This window comes from Choloepus didactylus, chromosome 7, assembly GCF_015220235.1.
Source record: "Choloepus didactylus isolate mChoDid1 chromosome 7, mChoDid1.pri, whole genome shotgun sequence".
Classification (NCBI taxonomy): domain Eukaryota; kingdom Metazoa; phylum Chordata; class Mammalia; order Pilosa; family Megalonychidae; genus Choloepus; species Choloepus didactylus.
In genome coordinates, this window is record NC_051313.1 from 30,776,541 (window position 1) to 30,796,139 (window position 19,599).

The window sequence follows — 19,599 nt, forward strand, 5'->3', positions numbered from 1 at the left end:
CCCTTGTAAGCTACATTGTTATACAATCATCTTCAAGGGTCAAGGCTACTGGGTTGGATTTGGTATTTTCAGGTATTTACTTCTAGTTATTCCAGTACATTAAAACCTAAAAAGTGTTATCTATAAAGTGCTTAAGAATGTCCACCAGAGTGACCTCTTGACTCCATGTGAAATCTCTCAGCCACTGAAGCTTTATTTCATTTCATTTTGCATCCCCCTTTTGGTCAAGAAGATGTTCTCAATCCCACTGTGCCGGGTCCAGATTCATCCCTGGGAGTCATATCCTGCGTTGCCAGGGAGATTTACACCCCTTGGTGGACTCCATATTTTTTGAACATGCACAACTATTAGTAAAAAATTTCAGCCAAATGTTCCCATTGTAGGTGTACAATATTTATCAAATTTTATCAATTTGAAGATGTACTTAAAATAATCTTTTAATGTTTCTGATATCTAGATGCATCATCAAATACTTCATGGTGTCTTCATTTAATTGGCACCATTTTCTTTAGTGGTATGTAAAAATAGTATATCTTGTCATTGGGGGTATGGTGTATTAGAAGAAATGTAATGTTTATAAATTATATACATATACCTCTATACCAGTGTACATAAATATGTACAAAAGTAGAAATTGAAAAACAAAGATGAAATAAATCATACTAACAATTAATGATATTAAGGTTAGACTTGTTCATTTTCAATTTTTTATTTTTTAGAAACTATGATAGACTCTACTTCATTATTTTTGAGAAACTTGATTTAGCATTTCATTATATGACAATTATGAGGGTTGGTTCTAAGTTTATTTGATCTAAATTATTATTTTTGATGGCTGATTACTGAAAAGTACTTCACAAAGAGGTCATTCGTAATAGAATCTTAACCTTGGTTGTGCTTATTAAATCATAATACTCAATTTCAGTCCCATCTAAAATGGTGTAAAGATTTTTGTTGCAGTTAGGCTTGTAAAGTTCCATCTTTGCTAGACTCAGTTTTCCTTGTGAGTTAATTTGAAGGCAGTATATTTGTAATTTTATACAAACAGGTTCAAAACCCAGTAGAATTCCTGATATGGAAGATTTTTAGACAGATTACAAAATATTTTCCCAGTTGTGAGTTAGTTATATGTGAGTTGTGATGACTCCCAGTATACCCTTTTCATCTTGGAGTTTCTTTTGAAAAGCATCATCTTTACCTCTAAGGGGATTGATTATGTGTTTATTTTTTCAAACAGAAAGGATAGGTGGCATACTACTCTTAGATCTGATTTGTCATTCTTTGTTTTTTTCCTTGCAAAGTAAATAATGAAGTGTGTGTACAGGAGACATCAGCTTGACCATTTTCTTGTTTGTTTGTACTTAACATTTTCAGTATTATCTTCAGTCTGAGGTTTCTTTGCAGTAATATTTTTAAGCCACTGATCATTTTGTGAGGGTTAGCTTAGATAAGGCTTTGTAATATAATATATAAATCTGCTTAACCAGGCACAAACTGCAGTACATTGCAGTACGCAGAAATCATGACTTGAGATTGTCACTGTCAAGAGCTCTGCACAACAGAACTCCCTCCTCTTCCCTCAGTTTACCTTACAGATCTGACAAACCAACAGAGGACACCAGTGTTAATAAGTATTTAAATATTAGCAAAAGTTAATGCATTATTTTTTTCTTAAAGATAAATCTAAGTATAAATAGCAGTTGTAGTATTTTCTTTTAGCAGCCCCTCAGAGGACTTACTTGTATATTTTCTGGCCTGCACTGTGTGATCTTAGATGTGGAAAGCTGTTTCAGGCTTTATCCTGGAATAAAGATGTTAAAAAAAGTAATGGGTATCAGTATTTGTCTTTTGAAGGATATGTGTAGCTGTGAACATACTAATGAAAAATAAATATTAGGCAGAGAAGCTGGTGATAGAGTAGATATACTTGAGTAAACGGGAAGGGAAAAGAGCAAGGTTGAAAAAAAACCTAGTGGAGTATAAGGTAGAGTACCTCATTAGGAACAGAAAAATATTATGTGGTATTTGGCAGATGATTTTTTTCTAATTATTAAAATTATTGTGCTTGGTGAAGAATTGACTTAGTAATGAAAGATTTAAAGTGACGGTAGTAAGCTTTTTTTTCCATCTTCCCTTTATGCCATTCCTCCACTCTATTTTTTATAGTTTTTAGTTATCTTTCTGGAAATTTTCTATGCATATACAATAATAAAAAGAATAACTGCAACATTTATTAGGAACTTAATTATCTGCCTGGCACTTTTTATATCTTTGCGTATTATTTCATTTGAGTATCACAACAGCCCCATGAGAGGCAACATCATTTTCCCCCTCATTTTATGTATGAAGAAACCGAGGTACAGAGTGGTTAAGTGACTTGCTCCAGGTTTTGCTGCTGATAGAGGTGAAACAGAATTTGAACCCAGGCAGCTTGGTTTCATAGTTCACATTCTTTTCCGTGAAGCTATACTGCTAATTTTATAATAAAAAAAAATTAAGACTATTGGAGTTCCCCTAGAGATAAGCAGTACTGAAATGGAGTGGAGGACTGGGATGAAGAACATACATGTTACTGTAATATGTTTCTTCTATCTTAGATAGATATTCTTCAGTGTTGTACAGAATGTTTAATGATTGTAAATACTTTATTGGTTTTCTCATTTGGTTTTGGAAAAAGGATTAAAAAATTTCCCTGAATTGTTTTTTAATAGGTCAGCACTTCCTTCAAATAATCTTTTCTTTTTTAAAATCAGTTATAACGTAGGAATAAAAATTGTAATAATATTTCCAGAGAGTTATTAAGAGCTGGACTCTGATATATGTCCTATATGCATAATCTCATTTAATTGTTAAGACATCCCTATTTAAGTGGGCTTTATTATTTTCATCACCATTTTATGGTTGCTCAGGTCTGATTTAATTTCATGTTAAAGATGAATAAACTCGAGGTTCAGGGAGGTTAATATTGTTGTCCTAAAATTATACAACTCATGGCTATGGAGAGTCTGGATTTGAACTCAGTTCTTCCTGACATATTCACTGTTCACTGTACTTCATTCACTTTCTCCACTTTAAGCAACTCTGCGTCACACTTTACATTCTAAAGAGGTAAATAAGGCTTCTCCTTGAAGTGACTGTATCCAGTAGTGATGGCAATATACTATTTCATTTTTGGTCAGATAACCAAAATGGTTCAGGATAATGATATTTCAGAAGTATTTATTGGAGTACTAATTGGTAATCTTGTTTATACTTGAGTGAGGATGTTCTAATTCACACACACTAAAAAAAAAAAACAACAAAAAAGACAAAACAAAAAAAAAATTTTATTCAAGGCTTATTATATTCTAGCTTGTGTTTTTGAAACATTTTTGCCCATGACCCTTAGTAAAAAGTATGCATACTTTCCATTTTGACCTGCTACACACAACGACACACTCATGTTCTTTTATTTATATGTGATACATTTTTTTTCTATTCTATTCATTTCATTCCAGTAAAAAACATTTTTTAGTATTAGGTTACATGATGAGAAATTCATTAAAAAAAACACAACACCTTCAGTAAAAACCTACACAAATAATCAGCACTGTACACAGGTATGCCCTGAGGGATAGCTCGGAAGACCTGAGGATTCTGGCATTACACCTTCTCTAATGGCTTTCACATAACGCAGATGCAAGCTGTTTGGGTGTGCCCACATTCCCTTGGGAGAAAGTTTTATTATATTGATGCTTACAAATGACCCATCAAGGAATAGATATCAAAATATAATGTGGGAACTGGAGCAGTTCAGTACTTAAGTCCAGGAGAATAAAGACTTTTGGGAATTGTTCTTTACATATAACCTGAATCCTTCTGTGCCATTTTAAATTCATTTTGTCTTTAGAAATAATCAACCTATTATAATTCTTCCTGTGTTTAAAGATTGTTAGTTATCTTATTTTCCAAAAATTACTCATAATCATGCCATTTTATTGTAAAATATATTTACTGTAACTATACATTCTTTTAAAAACCAGAGAATGATGTAAAATATTCTGTAGTTTCATCACCATGCTACAACCATAATTAGCATTTTGACCTAGTTTTAACCTTTCCATATTTTATTAAATAACACTCCACGTATAAGTTTATAAACTGTATTTTAATTCTTATATGAAGGATTTTCCTGTGTGTTATTCATAGTCTCTGTAAGCATTTTAAGGATAATATTTTAATCACATATTACATTCATAATTTACATAAGGCCCAGAAAGTGGGGAGGGGGGAAATGGGTGTTTATAAATTTTAGTATTATAAGTCTATTGTGAACAACTTTGTACTTTTTCTATATTTGGGATACTTTAAGTAGCTTCCCAGAGTAGGCTGTTAAGAGAATGAATATTTTGAAATATTATGCTGGCATTTTGTTGAGGAATTTTCTGAAAATTAGTATATAACGTTGCTAGGCTTTCTGACATCACTATACTTACTGAATATAACTTTTTTTTTTTCCTTCTGTAGGGGAAGAAACTTGTTTTACTTGGTGGGTTTTCTGACTACTATTACCATGAAAATTTTCCTCTATGGTTTAATGTTCTATTATTTTATTTTATTTTTTTGTGACATTTTTTATCTTTTGACCCTGTTGGAGACTGATATTTACTAGGAATTTTGCTCACCAGCCCTTCAAAATTAGTACATTTTTTTTAGCTGCTTTGATAAATATTTACTGATCTTCAAATAGATGCTTAAATGGAGAGTGATTCAAGGGATTTTTTAAAATCTCCTGGATTTAAAGAGAAACAAAAAAAACCCCACCTTGTTTTAATCGTACTTGTAGATGGAAGAATATTTTTGTAGCTTTAATTATAAGGCTTCCAAAATTCTAATTTTATTCTATAAATATTTATTGGATGCCGATGGTAATGGTGACTACATTTATTGAGGCCCTACCTAATTGTGCCCTTCTGTGCTCTGTGCTGGAACTAAAGAAAAAAGTTGTTTTTCGTTGTCCCTTTTTGGTGAGGAGAAAAAAAGTCTTCCACATATGGGTTACTGTAATTTAGTGAATGCTGTGATGGAATTTTGAATAATATATTGGGAGTACACAAAGTAGTTAGTGCCACCTGGAAGAAACAGAGAGGATTTCTAGAGCAGGTTAAGTCTGAACTGGAACACTTAAATACGGTAAAGAAGGGAGACAATTTAGAGTCATGAAAGGGCCTGAGATCTGCTTGGAGGTTGTGTTAGGTAAGTGGGCTGCAGTGTGTATGTAGGAGACCCGAAATGGAGCCGTAGGGGTTGCAGAGTGTTGAAAAATGAGGTTGCCAATTGGTAGAACTATGTCAGACTTAAGGAATTTGAGTTTTATTAAATATGCAGTAAGGAGCCTACAGAACTGTGTAAGCAGGGGGATGACATAAACATACTCGATTAGGAAGATTTTGCTTGTGGGTTTGAGGCTGGCTTGGATAGAATTCTGGCAGGAGGCTAGGTTCTGGGAGGTTGTTGCAGCAGTCCAGCCAAAAGTCATGATCTTTGACAATAGGATGGAGAGGAGAGATCTAATTCAATTAATACTTCTGAAATGGAATGAGGAGTTTCAGAAATTGATTAGATGAGCCACTTATGGAAAGGTGGTGATTTTTTGTTATATTCCCTGGAATTTATTCCTTTATATTTAGTTCTACATTGATTTCTATTAATATATAGAATTGGCAGTTGAAGGCCACTCTCTGGAGTTTGTGCAAAAGTACTTAATACTTTTTAAAGTTTCAGAGATGTTAGAGTATGAAATGTGTGCATCTAATGTCAAAAAAAGGTAAATGTGCTTTGACATTTTCTATTTTGTTCTGTCCTTGTCTATTTCATTAAAAAGGATTGGTTTTAACTCACTAAATTGCTTTTAAGATAGACTAATGGATGATAACCTGCATTTTGAAAAACACAGCAATTTGTGTTCAGGATTTATTTTATGCATTCAGCTCTATATGTAAATGTGTAAATTTTCTTTGTCAATGGTGTTACTGTTATTCTCTTAGAGTTGTCATTTAAAAATTGAATAATATCAGTTATTCTTTTACACGCAATTACAGATATATTAATATATCATGGAAGATTTGAGTACTATATGAATTTTTTTTTTAATTAAATTCAGTTTTATTGAGATATATTCACATACCAGACAATCATCCGTGGTGTACAATGGTTGACAAGTCTTTTAAATCTCTTTAAACATTTAATGTATCTCCTGCCCCAAGCATTTTTTTCCATGCCGTTCGTTGGGAAAAAAATACTGGACTATTGGTCTTTTTGGATTTCCCTTATTCTAAATTTAGCAGACTACATCCTCAGGGTATCAATTAATACGTTTCTCTAATGCATATATTTCCTGTAAACTGGTAGCTCAAGATGCTTAATCTGATCCAGGTTCAATTTTCTAGACACGTGTATTGCATAGGAGGTACCCAGGTTCTGGCTGTCCTGCTTGCAATGATAAGATTGATCACTGCGTTTGGGAGTTGTCATCCTGATCGTTCCTTCTAAGGAGGCAGCTTTTATGTGGAGACCTGGGGCGGTGCTGGGCTTGCAGGAGCCCGTCAGGGTCAGTGCACACGCATTCCCAGCTTGAGGGCCCTACTCTGAATCTGGGCTGGCGCCTCCTAAGTTTTCCTATGATGGTAACAAAGACTGTTTTCCTTCCCTTGACCAAACTGCCAGCCTCGCTCCTTGCAGGCCCCTATCCGCTCCCCTCCTGACTACCTCGACACCCATCTTGCAGCCGTGGGAATGCAGAGAAAGACACAAAAAGAAAACTCAACTTCAGACCCCAAGTATTCTTTTTTTTTTTTAAATCTTCATTTTATTGAGATATATTCACATACCACGCAGTCATACACAACAAATCGTACTTTCGATTGTTTACAGTACCATTACATAGTGGTACATTCATCACCCAAATCAATCCCTGACACCTTCATTAGCACACACACAAAAATAACACGAATAATAATTAGAGTGAAAAAGAGCAATTGAAGTAAAAAAGAACACTGGGTACCTTTGTCTGTTTGTTTCCTTCCCCTATTTTTCTACTCATCCATCCATAAACTAGACAAAGTGGAGTGTGGTCCTTATGGCTTTCCCAATCCCATTGTCACCCCTCATAAGCTACATTTTTATACAACTGTCTTCGAGATTCATGGGTTCTGGGTTGTAGTTTGATAGTTTCAGGTATCCACCACCAGCTACCCCAATTCTTTAGAACCTAGAAAGGGTTGTCTAAAGTGTGCATAAGAGTGCCCACCAGAGTGACCTCTCGGCTCCTTTTGGAATCTCTCTGCCACTGAAGCTTATTTCATTTCCTTTCACATCCCCCTTTTGGTCAAGAAGATGTTCTCCGTCCCACGATGCCAGGTCTGCATTCCTCCCCGGGAGTCATATTCCACGTTGCCAGGGAGATTCACTCCCCTGGGTGTCTGATCCCACGTAGTGGGGAGGGCAGTGATTTCACCTTTCAAGTTGGCTTAGCCAGAAAGAGAGGGCCACATCTGAGCAACAAAGAGGCATTCGGGAGGAGGCTCTTAGGCACAACCGTAGGGAGGCCTAGCCTCTCCTTTGCAGCAACCGTCTTCCCAAGGGTAAAACCTGTGGTAGAGGGCTCAACACATCAAACCACCAGTCCCCTATGTCTGTGGTCATGTTAGCAACCATGGAGGTGGGGTAGGCGAATACCCCTGCATTCTCCACAGGCTCCTCAAGGGGGCACTACATCTTTTTTTTTTTCCTTGTTTTTCTTTTTTTTTTTTTGAACTTTCCCTTCTTTTTTAAATCAACTGTATGAAAAAAAAAAAGTTAAAAAGAAAACAAACATACAATAAAAGAACATTTCAAAGAGACCATAACAAGGGAGTAAGAAAAAGACAACTAACCTAAGATAACTGCTTAACTTCCAACATGTTCCTACTTTACCCCAAGAAAGTTACATAATATAGCAACATTTCTGTGAACTTGCTCCTACTATATCCATCAGAAATTAACAGACCATAGTCATTCCTGGGCATCCCCAGAACGTTAAATAGCTTATCTGTTCTTCTTGGATTATTGTTCCCCCTTCCTTAATTGCTCTCTATTGCTAGTTCCCCTACATTCTACATTATAAACCATTTGTTTTACATTTTTGAAAGTTCACATTAGTGGTAGCATATAATATTTCTCTTTTTGTGCCTGGCTTATTTCGCTCAGCATTATGTCTTCAAGGTTCATCCATGTTGTCATATGTTTCACGAGATTGTTCCTTCTTACTGCCGCGTAGTATTCCATCGTGTGTATATACCACATTTTATTTATCCACTCATCTGTTGAAGGACATTTGGGTTGTTTCCATCTCTTGGCAATTGTGAATAATGCTGCTATGAACATTGGCGTGCAGATATCTGTTCGTGTCACTGCTTTCTGACCTTCCGGGTATATACCGAGAAGTGCAATCGCTGGATCGAATGGTAACTCTATATCTAGTTTTCTAAGGAACTGCCAGACTGACTTCCAGAGTGGCTGAACCATTATACAGTCCCATTTCTCCACATCCCCTCCAGCATTTGTAGTTTCCTGTTTGTTTCATGGCAGCCATTCTAACCGGTGTTAGATGGTATCTCATTGTGGTCTTAATTTGCATCTCTCTAATAGCTAGTGAAGCTGAACATTTTTTCATGTGTTTCTTGGCCATTTGTATTTCCTCTTCAGAGAACTGTCTTTTCATATCTTTTGCCCATTTTATAATTGGGCCAACTGTACTATTGTCATTGAGTTGTAGGATTTCTTTATATCTGCAAGATATCAGTCTTTTGTCAGATACATGGTTTCCAAAAATTTTTTCCCATTGAGTTGGCTGCCTCTTTACCTTTTTGAGAAATTCCTTTGAGGTGCAGAAACTTCTAAGCTTGAGGAGTTCCCATTTATCTATTTTCTCTTTTGTTGCTTGTGCTTTGGGTGTAAAGTCTAGGAAGTGGCCGCCTAATACAAGGTCTTGAAGATGTTTTCCTACATTATCTTCTAGGAGTTTTATGGTACTTTCTTTTATATTGAGATCTTTGGTCCATTTTGAGTTAATTTTTGTGTAGGGGGTGAGGTAGGGGTCCTCTTTCATTCTTTTGGATATGGATATCCAACTCTCCCAGCCCCATTTGTTGAAAAGACCATTATGACTCAGTTCAGTGACTTTGGGGGCCTTATCAAAGATCAGTCGGCCATAGATCTGAGTGAGGGTCTATCTCTGAATTCTCAGTTCGATTCCATTGATCTATATGTCTATCTTTGTGCCAGTACCATGCTGTTTTGGCAACTGTGGCTTTATAATAAGCTTCAAAGTCAGGGAGTGCAAGTCCTCCCACTTCGTTTTTCTTTTTTAGAGTGTCTTTAGCAATTCGGGGCATCTTCCCTTTCCAAATAAATTTGATAACTAGCTTTTCCAAGTCTGCAAAGTAGGCTGTTGGAATTTTGATTGGGATTGCATTGAATCTGTAGATGAGTTTGGGTAGAATTGACATCTTAATGACATTTAGCCTTCCTATCCATGAACATGGAATATTTTTCCATCTTTTAAGGTCCCCTTCTATTTCTTTTAGTAGAGTTATGTAGTTTTCTTTGTATAGGTCTTTTACATCTTTGGTTAAGTTTATTCCTAGGTACTTCATTTTTTTAGTTGCTGTTGAAAATGGTATCTTTTTCTTGAGTGTCTCTTCAGTTTGTTCATTTCTAGAATATAGAAACATTACTGACTTATGTGCATTAATCTTGTATCCCGCTACTTTGCTAAATTTATTAGCTCTAGTAGCTGTATCGTCGATTTCTCAGGGTTTTCTAGATATAAGATCATATCATCTGCAAACAATGACAGTTTTACTTCTTCTTTTCCAATTTGGATGCCTTTTATTTCTTTGTCTTGCCGGATTGCCCTGGCTAGCACTTCCAGCACAATGTTGAATAACAGTGGTGACAGCGGGCATCCTTGTCTTGTTCCTGATCTTAGAGGGAAGGCTTTCAGTCTCTCACCATTGAGTACTATGGTGGCTGTGGGTTTTTCATATATGCTCTTTATCATGTTGAGGAAGTTTCCTTCAATTCCTACCTTTTGAAGTGTTTTTATCAAAAACGGATGTTGGAATTTGTTAAATGCTTTTTCAGCATCTATTGAGATGATCAATTGATTTTTCCCTTTTGACTTGTTAATGTGTTGTAATACATTGATTTTCTTATGTTGAACCATCCTTGCATGCCTGGAATGAACCCCACTTGGTCATGGTGTATGATTTTTTTAATGTGTCTTTGGATTCGATTTGCAAGTATTTTGTTGAGGGTTTTTGCATCTATATTCCTTAGGGAGATTGGCCGGTAGTTTTCCTTTTTTGTAGCATCTTTGCCTGGTTTTGGTATTAGATTGATGTTAGCTTCATAAAATGAGTTAGGTAGTGTTCCATTTTCTTCAATGTTTTGAAAGAGTTTGAGTAAGATTGGTGTCAGTTCTTTCTGGAAAGTTTGGTAGAATTCCCCTGTGAAGCCATCTGGCCCTGGGCATTTATTTGTGGGAAGATTTTTGATGACTGATTGGATCTCTTTGCTTGTGATGGGTTGGTTGAGGTCTTCTATTTCTTCTCTGGTCAGTCTAGGTTGTTCATATGTTTCCAGGAAATTGTCCATTTCCTCTACGTTATCCAGTTTGTTGCCATACAGTTGTTCATAGTATCCTCTTATAATTTTTTAAATTTCTTCAGGATCTGCAGTTATGTCACCTTTTTCATTCATTATTTTGTTTATATGGGTCTTCTCTCTTTTTGATTTTGTCAGTGTAGCTAGGGGCTTGTCAATCTTGTTGATCTTCTCAAAGAACCAACTTTTGGTGATATTTATCCTCTCTATTGTTTTTTTGTTCTCTATGTCATTTATTTCTGCTTTAATCCTTGTTATTTCTTTTCTTCTACTTGGTTTAGGATTGGTTTGTTGTTCATTTTCTAGCTTCTTCAGTTGATCCATTAGTTCTTTGATTTTGGCTCTTTCTTCCTTTTTAATATATGCGTTTAGTGCTATAAATTTCCCCCTTAGCACTGCTTTTGCTGCATCCCATAGGTTTTGGTATGTTGTGTTCTCATTTTCATTCGTCTCTATATATTTAGCAATTTCTCTTGCTATTTCTTCTTTAACCCACTGATTGTTTAGGAGTGTGTTGTTTAACCTCCAGGTATTTGTGAATTTTCTAAGTCTCTGATGGTTATTGACTTCTAATTGTATTCCATTGTGGTCAGAGAATGTGCTTTGAATAATTTCAATCTTTTTAAATTTATTGAGGCTTGTTTTATGTCCCAGCATATGATCTATTCTGGAGAAAGTTCCATGAGCGCTAGAAAAGTATGTGTATCCTGGTGATTTGGGATGTAATGTCCTGTATATGTCTGTTAAATCTTATTCATTTATCAGATTGTTTAGGTTTTCAGTTTCCTTATTGGTCTTCTGTCTGGTTGATCTATCTATAGGAGAGAGTGATGTGTTGAAGTCTCCCACAATTATTGTGGAAACATCAATTGCTTCCTTTAGTTTTGCCAGTGTTTCTCTCATGTATTTTGTGGCACCTTGATTGGGTGCATGGACATTTACGATTGTTATTTCTTCTTACTGAATTGCCCCTTTTATTAGTATGTAGTGGCCTTCTTTGTCTCTCAAAACATCCCTGCATTTGAAGTCTATTTCATCTGAGATTAATATTGCTACAGCTGCTTTCTTTTGGCTGTAGCTTGCATGAAATATTTTTTTCCATCCTTTCACTTTCAGTTTCTTTGTGTCCCTGTGTCTAAGATGAGTCTCTTGTATGCAACATATTGATGGTTCATTTTTTTTGATCCATTCTGCGAATCTGTATCTTTTAATTGGGGAGTTTAATCCATTTACATTCAACGTTATAACCGTGAAGGCATTTCTTGAATCAGCCATCTTATCCTTTGGTTTATGTTTGTCATATTTTTCCCCTCTGTCTATTAATATCCTTTATTGTACCCATAGTGAATCTCTTTGTTACTGAACCTTTCTCCAAGTCTCTCTGTCCTTTCTTTGTTTCTCTGTCTGTAGGGCTCCCTTGAGTATCTCCAGTAGGGCAGGTCTCTTGTTAGCAAATTCTCTCAGCATTTGTTTGTCTGTGAAAAATTTAAGCTCTCCCTCAAATTTGAAGGAGAGCTTTGCTGGATAAAGTATTCTTGGCTGGAAATTTTTCTCACTCAGAATTTTAAATATATCGTGCCACTGCCTTCTTGCCTCCATGGTGGCTGCTGAGTAGTCACTACTTAGTCTTATGCTGTTTCCTTTGTATGTGGTGAATTGCTTTTCTCTTGCTGCTTTCAGAACTTGCTCCTTTCAGAACTTGCTCCTTCTCTTCTGTGTTTGACAGTGTGATCAGTATATGTCTCGGAGTGGGTTTATTTGGATTTATTCTATTTGGAGTTCGCTGAGCATTTATGATTTGTGTATTTATGTTGTTTAGAAGATTTGGGAAGTTTTCCCCAACAATTTCTTTGAATACTCTTCCTAGACCTTTACCCTTTTCTTCCCCTTCTGGGACACCAATGAGTCTTATATTTGGACGTTTCATATTATCTATCATATCCCTGAGGTCCATTTCGATTTTTTCAATTTTTTTTCCCCATTCTTTCTTTTATGCTTTCATTTTCCATTCTGTCATCTTCCAGGTCACTGATTCGTTGTTCAACTTCCTCTAGTCTTGTACTATGAGTGTCCAGAATCTTTTTAATTTGGTCAGCAGTTTGTTTAATTTCCATAAGATCATCCATTTTTTTATTTAGTCTTGCAATGTCTTCTTTATGCTCTTCTAGGGTCTTCTTGATTTCCTTTGTATCCCGTACTAGGGTCTCATTGTTCATCTTTAGTTCTTTGAGTAGCTGCTCTAGGTGCTGTGTCTCTTCTGGTCTTTTGATTTCGGTGCTTGGGCTTGGGTTGTGCATATCGTCTGGTTTTTTCATATGCTTTATAATTTTCTGTTGTTTTTGGCCTCGTGGCATTTGCTGAACTTGATAGGGTTCTTTTAGGGTTTGTAGACCAATTGAAGTCCTTATCTCTGATTTATCAGATCTACAGCTTCGTGGAGTACACTTTCTCTAACTAACCAGCAGGTGGCGTCCACGAGTCACCTGTTCTCCACAAGCCAGTTCTCCCCTGCTTAGCCTTTTTGGTGAGTGGGGGAGTGAGTGTTGTGGGGTCCAATTGGTGTACCAAGCTTGCGTGTGTAGTTGGTGTTGCCTGCCCTGTATATGTGGCGTGTTTTTGGGCAGTCAGGGATGGGGGGTGGCTCTAACAATCAAATCTCCCTGGTGATCCTAGAGTTTTAAAGCTGCTGCAATAGTCTAATCCTTCAGTTCAGTCCCGCCACAGTTTGTCTCTGCCACTGACCCACAAGTCCTTGGTATTGGCGTATGGCTCCTGAGACTTGCAAGTGGGCCCCTCTTCCAGGCTGTGCACCCCAGGTCCTCTGTTGAGGGATGACTGTGCTATGTCACAGGTGAGTGCCGTCCCCCCAGGGCAGTTCTGGGCTGCTGGGCTGTGTAGGGAGGCTCCCAGTCTGCTGAAATGATGGCTGAATGGGGCTTTGTTAATTCACACTGCTCTACCTTCTCAACTCTGGGACAATCAGTTGAGGTTGCAGGGAAGGCTAATGTCCACGCCCAGTTTTGTGGTGTGTGCCTGTTATTTGAAGCCCTTCCGTCACACTGGGTTGTCTGGGGCAGCTCTGAGTTATGGGGCTGGCGATGGGCAGGAGTGTTTCCTGTCCACCAGGATGATGGCTGTGAGTGGACACCCCCCTTTTCTTGGGTAGTTGTGGTGTTTAGTGAATTTTCTCAGCCACTGGATTATTGCGTTTTGTCTCAGAGCTCTCTTAGTTCTGCTCTTGACTTGACCTGCCCAAATTGCAAGTCTTTGAAGCTTTCTGTATTGGGCTTCTTAGAGTAATTGTTTTAGAAAAAGATAAAAGGTTGAAAAAAAAAAAAAAAGGTCCTCCTCAGAGATCTAATGGGTTATTGAAATGCTAAGAGACAAAGCAACCAGGTCCATTAAGGAAAGGTCCACAGGGCAGAGAGATAAGCTTTTCTTCGGGATTTGCATATGCGCCTCAGGGCCTGAGCTCTGCCCTTCCCCTTTCTATGTTCACCAGAACTCGAAAAATCCTCCGCTTTTGTTTTGGAGTTTTTCGTGTTGTTTTTTTTCTCTATGCCTGTCTCCTCTCTGCTGGGCTGGCTGCTTTCAGATTCTCTGGTGTCTGGTCTCAGTCTATCTATGGTTGGAGTTTGGATCGGTAGAATGAGTTTCCGATAGGGGCTGCCCCTGCAGTTCTCCCTTCTCCTTCCGGGAGCTGACAGCCCCTCCTCCCCCGGGACTGAGCCTGGCAGGGAGGGGCGCGGGTCCCCTGGCCGCAAAAACTTACAGATTTCGCTGATCTCAGCAGTTCCACGTTTTTGTGAGTATTGTATGAAGTATGCCTAAAGTCAGATTGCTCTGTGGTGTCCAGTCCACGCAGTTCCTGGCTTTCTACCTACTTTCCTGGAGGAGTAACTAAAACATACAGCTCACCAGTCTGCCATCTTGCCCCTCCCTCTATATGAATTTTTGCTTCCAATAAAAACAAGTTTCTGCAGGGAAATGAAATACAATAGTTTGCTTGTTCATTTGACTTTAATCTTCCTTAATTTCCAGTGTGAGAAATATTAATACATTAAAAAATAAGTGATCTCTGGATATTCAGTAGTCTATTTAAAAGATTAAAAATTGGTATTGAAAAATGAAATACTCTATTCTAAAGAGACGCTCCAATGTACAATGTCTTGGGGCCTTACTGTATTTACAGCAATGCTCCTGTCTTTGCTTTAGAGAGAACTGATTTTACAGTCCTCTAATCACTTCTATATGTTAAGATGTAGCTAATATTTTATTGCCAGAGATCACTGAGCCTTAAATTTTTTTTTTAAGTGCATAGCACATTTCTAGAAACTGAGTAGTTACCATTTCAGTAACAATACTGAACTACCTTAACCGTATAAAACAATCAGCTCAAAATGGATAAAGACCTAAATATAAGAGCCAGAATATAAAACTCCTAGAAGAAAATGTAGGGAAGCATGTTTCAGACCCTGTGTTAGGTAATAGTTTCTTAGAATTTACATCCAAAGCACAAGCAAAGAAAGAAAAAATAGATAAATGATAATTCATCAAAATAAAAAACTTTTGTGCCTGAAAAGCACTTTGTCATGAAAGTAAGATGGCAGCCTACACAATGAGAGAAAACATTTGGAAGCCACATATCTGATAAGGGTTTAATATCCAAAATGTGTAAAGAAATACTTCAATTCAACAGCAACAAAAGAATTCAATTAAAAAATGGGCAAAAGACTTGAATAGACATTTCTCCAAAGAAGATAAACAGTTGGCCAAAAAGTACATGAAAAGATGCTCACCATCATTAGCCATCAGGAAAATGCAAATCAAAACCACAGTGAGATCTGTTTCACACCCACTATAATGGCAACTCTTAAAAAAATGGGAAATTTCAAGTCTTGGAGGAGATGTGGATTCATTGCTGGTGGCAGTGTAAAATGGTGCAGCTGCTGTGGAAGACAGTTCTATAGTTCCTCAGAAAGTTAATTACCATATGATCTGGCAATCCCTCTTCTAGGTATATACCCAAAAGAATTGAAAGTATGGACTCGAGCCGTTATTTGCACACCGGTGTTCATAGTGGCATTATTCGCAGGTGCCAAAAGATGGAAGCAACCTTAGTGTCCATCAACTGAGGAATGTAAAATGTAGCATATATACACAGTGGAATATTATTCAGCCATAAAGATGAATGAAATACTGGTACATGCGACAACATGGATGAACCTTGAAGACATTGTGTTGAGTGAAATAAGTCAGACACAAAAGGACAAATACTATATGATGTCACTGATTTGAAACAATTTGAATGAGCAAATTCAAAGAGTCGGAATCCAGAATATAGGTTACTATAGGGGATTGGGGGTGGGGGTGGGGGTAGGGGGTAAGGAATTAAGGCTTAAAATGTACAGAGGTTCTATTTAAGACAATGGAAAAGTTTTGCTAATGGATGGTGTTGTTGGTAGTACAACACTGTGAATGTAATTAACTGCATTGAATTATATATTTGAACATGGTTAAAAGGGGAAGTTTTGTGTTGTAAATTTTAGGTTTTATGCTACTAGAATGACAAAAAAAAAATCCATGAAACTGCATGACACAGTGAACCCTAAGTTGAACCATGGACTATATGGCTTATAATGCAGTCATAAAAATGTGATTTTCATCACTTGTAGCAAGTGTACCACACCAGTGCAAGTGTTAATAATAGGGTGGTGTATAAGAATCCTGTATTTTATGCATAACTGCTTTGTAAACCCACAACTTCTCTAATATGAACAAGTTTTTTCTTTTTAATATCTTCATGGTTGCTACAGAAAATAATGGGTTAATAAATCAATAGTTTCATCAAACAAGGTGTGCCAGTTTAAATGTATTATGTCGCCCTAAATGCCATTCTCTTTGATGTAATCTTGTGTGGGCAGACCTATTAGTGTTGATTAGATTGTAAGTCTTTGAGTGTTTACATGGAGATGTGACCCACCCAACTGTAGGTGATAACTCTGATTGGATAGTTTCCATGGAGTGTGGCCCTGCCCATTAAGCATGGGCCTTGATTCGTTTACTGGAGCACTATATAAGCTCAGACAGAAGGAGCGAGCTTGCTACAGCCAAGAGAGACACTTTGAAGAACGCACAGGATCTGAGAGAGGAGCTGCAGATGAGAGACAGTTTGAAGATGGCCGTTGAAAGAAGACTCTTGCTCTGGAGAAGCTGAGAGAGGACAAACGCTCCAAGAGCATCTGAGAGTGACATTTTGAAGAGGGGCTGTGGTCTAGAGAGGAACTACCTGGGAGAAAGCCATTTTGAAACCATTTTGGACACTTGATGGCCTTAAGACTGTAACTGTGTAACCAAATAAACCCCCTTTATAAAAGCCAATCCATGTCTGGTGTTTTGCATTCCAGCAGCATCAGTAAACTGGAACACAAGGTAAAAAAATACCCAAAATAAATAGGGAGTACATTCTTTCAACAGACAGGAGTTGTGTGCTGTTGATGGCCAACCAACCTATGCCTTTTCACAAACATGATAAAGCACTGCTGCTTCCTCAGTTTAGGTATGTATCATGATGCTTGCAGCCAGAACCAATATGACCTCCACAGGAAAGAGCTCGTGATACTTTCCAAGTTTTACTTTGGGATATCTCTCAACTTGATGCCTTGCTCCTCAACAGTGGTGAAATTTCCAATTGGAGGAAAGCCCATTCAGCATTGTCTTCATCCTCCTTCCCTCTGTGCTGTGGCTTGTCAGCACAGTAACAGGGACCTCCCTACTCCCTGAGCAGCCCTTTTCAACTCCAGACATTTCCATCTGTTACACAAGTTCTTCATAGTCTTTGGCTCCCTGTAGCCTCCACCTACTGGCCTAACTTGAAGTCCTTCAGCCTTGGGTTTAGACCTGAGTGGGCTCCACTATGGCTCACCTCTGGGATCTTGACCAAGCTGTTCAACCTTTCTGATTCTTTGTGTTCTCATATTAACATTGCACTCAGGTCTGATTCAATAGTGGGGGCTAGCAAGAGGGAGTGTCAGCAACCCCCCACCCCCTTCTTAAAAATTATATAATATGTATATAGCGAACTCCCCAAACAGTGTCAACAGTAGTTGTCTTTGTGTGACTTATTTCTGCTTTTTAATTTTCTGTATTTTCTTCGTTTTCCTTTATGAGCAAGTATTATCTTTATAATGGAAATAAAAGAATTCCTTGGCCATATGCCACTCTTCTTTCCCTTTAACTGTATAAAGACCAAGACTTTTCTTCTCTCATTAAGCTGTGGACCAGATTCTTTGATCCATTCTTATCTGTGGGCTTTCTAGAGGCTGTCATTTGATCACAGCATCACAGATAAACCAACTTCTGTCCTCCTTTCTCTGTGTGAAATTTTTTTTTTCATCTCATAAGCATAATTCAGTCTAGATTTTCCTGCTTACTGATTCTCGATTGACTTGTCTAGAGACAAGACATGTCATTCTTAGACCAAGAATTCACTCAGAGTTAAAGATTAGAATGTTATTTTATTCATTTATTTTAATCATCTTTAATATTCTAGGCAAGTAAAATATATTGGGTGTTTTTAAGAAGTAGTAGTTATATTTAAAGGTTAAGACAAATAAGAGTTGTCTTAACAAATCTGGAGGAGATACACGTATACCATATAGTTCTTTCATTTTATTATCTTTTTGTTATTTTGAACACCTGCGATGAACTGCTTTGCTTTCTTCAAAGGAAAAGTTTAGGAAAAATAGGATGAGTGATATTCTCATAAGCAAATTAAATTGCTGACTTAAAAATATGCAAGTGTTTCTGGTTGGGACATTTGTTTTCCTTGTTGACTGATCCAGTGATTTATCTGCTGTGTTTGGACTTTTCCTCAGAGTTCTGTTGAGAAGGAGCTCTGTTTTCTTCCTGAGAGCTCTTCTGAGGTGGAAACCTTCCTAGAAAAAGGAGGTATATGAGTACCTGTTCTTCCATCCTACAGCTTTAAAAAAGTTCATAATTTTTTCTTCCAATAGACTAAATTAATTGTGATATTATTGAAATATACTTGTAGCTGTATCATCCAAAACAAAGAACCAATCTATTCTAAGGTTTATTTTGAATAGTAAGAAAGTTTTTCCTTTTAAGTTTATAGATAGATTCATTTTGTGTATGTTACATGGGAACCAAGCCTTTCATGTTACTTAGACCATGTCCGGGGTGGCGGCCTGGAACGCTGGGCCGCAAGCCTGTATGGAACGCTGTGCAGGCATACCTTGTAAAGATGTGTGTCTTGTGACTATGACAGCAGTGTTAACCATTGACCCCAGATTGTTCCTTCTTATGTGCAGCAGGATGTAAAGATTAATATCTGAGAGACCCTGAATGCTTTTGATCACGTAGCATAGTCTTGCTTTGTGTAACAAACGAATAAATAACTAGAGCACAGGTGCATCAGCACCCACTTGGCGCTCGATGCTGTGGGTCCCCTGCTCCCTTAAATCTTAACTTTGTGTCTGTGTTTCATTTCTGCGTGGCCCTGTCAGCAACAATGTTAATGTACAGTCTTGTGTTTTGGAACGTGTTTAAACATTGTGATAGGAGTTTGATTTATGTATTAGAATGTATCCTTTTTGTTCCAAACTAGGCCAAATAAGGTTGTGTTCCTTCCAGGAAAAAAGACTTTAATTACTGGTTACTTAATAGGTGCTTACATGATAGATAAATAAATTATTGGGTTTACTGGTGGGTAGAGGTTAACCATTTTTAAAAATAAAACTTTTTTTCTTGATGATCAAAGTAAACTGATAATTGAAATGAAAAGCATAAAGTCAAAATGTCACCAGTAAAAAATGAAGTGAGCCTAAAATGAGGGATAGAACAGAAAAAAGACAAATAAGATTAAGTAAAAATAGACAAGATAGGTAAAAATAA

At 37.2% G+C, this 19,599-nt stretch overlaps 1 protein-coding gene across 2 annotated transcripts in view; it reads left to right on the forward strand.

The window, feature by feature from the left end:
- CEP85L (centrosomal protein 85 like) overlaps positions 1-19,599 on the forward strand; it is a 220,053-nt gene that overhangs the window by 13,354 nt on the left and 187,100 nt on the right. The gene's annotated exons all lie outside the window — the stretch shown is intronic.